Source organism: Gadus macrocephalus, chromosome 3, assembly GCF_031168955.1.
Source record: "Gadus macrocephalus chromosome 3, ASM3116895v1".
NCBI classification, from domain to species: domain Eukaryota; kingdom Metazoa; phylum Chordata; class Actinopteri; order Gadiformes; family Gadidae; genus Gadus; species Gadus macrocephalus.
Window position 1 is genome coordinate 25,062,416 of NC_082384.1, and position 3,193 is coordinate 25,065,608.

A 3,193-nucleotide genomic window follows, 5' to 3' on the forward strand; every position below is an offset into this window, starting at 1 on the left:
ACACACACACATTACACACAAACACACACACAGACAGAAAACCTATAGTGATATATATTTGATCAAAGATATATACACACACACACACACACAGAAAAACTACAGTGATATATATATGTATATATAAGATCATAGATATATATATGTATATACACACACGCATACACACCCACACAGAGGCCTATGGAGCGGGGTCCTGGAGGGAGGGGCCCCTGCACCCTCAGACTGCAGCTCAGGGCCTTGGCTGTGGACCCTTGGCTCCAGCATGAAAGCTGGAGAAAAAAAAGAACCCCAGTCAAAAAACGAAAAGGGCAAAGAGCTATGCCAAGTATGCAAAGGCAAGAAGCAACACATTAGACTCTTCCCTTCTGCCTGCCTTTCAGTTTCGACGTGCACATGTGAACAATAGCAGCGGCTTGGAGTTTCGTCAAGTGTGACACATAAGTCGAATGCCAAAATTTGGTAATATTTTATTTGAACGGAGAAGTGTTCAGTGTTTGACACGCCAGTAATATTAAATAGTGCTTAAGTATAAGCAACAAGAAAACCAAAACCTGAATGAATATGTTTGACTTCAATTTGGGTTTGCATTGCTCATTTCGTTTGTGACTTTGTGCATTTGTGCAATTTGTGTATTTGTATATTTGTATTTGTATATATGTATTTGTGTATTTTCTATTTGTATATTTGTGTATTTCTGTTTGTTCTGCTGTATGTTACTGCGTTCGCCCTCAGAATGTGAACGCGTGTTTGTGTATGTAGTTAAATATACATTTACTCGCATACATACACACACATTCGCGACCAATGCACACATTTCTAGATAAAAAAAACTCTTCTTTCATTTCTTTCAGTCCTAAAAAACAACAACAACCAAAGTATTACCCATCGTGCCGTCTGTCTGGCCTGGCTATTCACAGCTTATAATCACTTACTAATAGCCACCAAGGCCCAATCATATCGCTGAATTGAAGCGTGAAAGGACTTAGGGACTTTGCCCGATTAATGGGTGAAAAACAAGGAATTATTTTCCTGCCTTTGCCATTCACTGATACCATAAGTCCGGGATTATACCCTTCAGATCAACTGGGACCACTAGGGTACTTGTTTGTGGACCAAACCACTCCCCCAACCCCTTTAATACACAGAGTGTGGAAAACACCACACCAAAACAATGGGTCAACATCACAATCCATGGTTTAACTTTCAACACTCAAAGGAAATTCAAAGGGCCACAACATCCATCGTGCATTAAAGAAGCCCTCATCCGATGAAAAGCGCCCCCCTACTGTGCGATAGACCCTAAACGGACTGCATTTATACGGCTCTTTTCTTACCAGTGTCCCATCAAAGCGCTGTACATTATCGCCTGTCATTCACCCATTCATGCACACATTCACACACCGATGGCAGAGTCAACCATTGAAGGCACCAGCAAGCTTCTGAGGGAGCAGTTGCGGTTAGACGCTTTGCTCAGGGACGCCTCCTAAACAATAGTTTAGGAGGAGTCGGGGAATCGAACCAGCAACCTTTCCAGTGACCAGCCAACCCGCTCTACTCCTGAGCCACAAGCCTTCCACAGCAGATATCTGGTGTCTTTGGGCGGGCTGTCTCTGAAAGGGGGCGCCATCCTGGGTACCATATGTGTTGTGGGTCTGTGGGAGCAGCTCACAGCTGAGAGGTAACCTGTGAGCCAGGTCTCACTGTGGGCCACAGGGAGACTCGCTGCCAGCCGCTAAAACCTGATGACGAGTGACTGTGTTAGTGGGAGTGGGAAAAGGGAATCCTTCCAAGTGCCTTCAACTCTGTACCCCTGTGTGTGTTTGTGTGTGTGTGTGTGTGTGGTGTGTTTGTGTGTGTGTGTGTGTGTGTGTGTGTGTGTGTGTGTGTGTGTGTGTGTGTGTGTGTGTGTGTGTGTGTGTGCGCGATCACATTTGTGTGTGGGAAGGAGGAATGCTTCCAGCCCTCTTCACTTCTATGCTTCCTCCTGAACACCCCCCAAACCACACCACACACACACACACACACACACACACACACACACACACACACACACACACACACACACACACACACACACAGAAACACACATTGCACACACACACACACCTTTTCCTGGCGTCAGAGGGTTTGGCTTTGGCACCACTCAGCCCCACCGAGGAGAGACAGAGCCAAAGGTTGTGTTTTTTCTTTATTTCTAATTTTTACATATTCCTTTCTTTCGGCTCTCTGTCTCTCTCTCTCTCTCTCTCTCTCTCTCTCTCTCTCTCTCTCTCTCTCTCTCTCTCTCTCTCTCGCTTCTCTCGATCTCTCTCTTTCTGCCCCTCTCTCTCTATCCTCACTCTCTCTCTCTCTCTCTCTCTCTCGCTCGCTCGCTCGCTCGCTCGCTTCCTCAGCTCTCCTCTCTCTCTCTTCTCTCTCGCTCGCGATGTATTCGTTCGCTCGTCTCTCTCTCTCTCTCTTTCTGCCCTCTCTCTCATCTCTCTCTCTCTCTCTCTCACTTCACTCACTCTCTCTCTCTCTCTCTCTCTCTCTCTCTCTCTCTCTCTCTATTTTTCTTCTCTCTATCATCCAAGCACATGTTCTTCAACCGGCGTGTTGTCATATCTTGCGTGATTTGGCAGAACGGAATTTGTCTATGTATGTTGTATGTGTGTACATAAGTTTGGAGTGTGTGTAGGTGTGTGTGTGTGTGTGTGTGTGTGTGTGTGTGTGTGTGTGTGTGTGTGTGTGTGTGTGTGTGTGTGTGTATGTGTGTGTGTGTGTGTGTGTGTGTGTGTGTGTGTGTGTGTGTGTGTGTGTGTGTGTGTGTGTGTGTGTGTGTGTGTGTGTGTGTGTGTGTGAGAGAGTGTGCGTGTGTGTGCTAGTGTGTGTGTGTGCGTGTGGGTGCTTCCGTGCGTGTATATGTGTGTGTGTGTGTGCGTGTGCGAGCTTTGCGACATGTGGGATTGTTTCTGGGCTGCTTTCTCAGTGACGCTCTCAACCAAATGATCCCATGGGAAATGTGGTTCTGACACCACCCCCCTCCCCTCTCTCCTCTCACCCCCACTCTCCTCTCTCCTCATCCCGCCTCTCTCCCTGTCTGAAACAATCGTATCGCTTCTCTTTCATTTCTTATTATCTGGTTACTCATATCATATCTTCCCCTTAATCCATCACCTATTCAAATGGGCTGTGTGAACTCTCTCTCTAA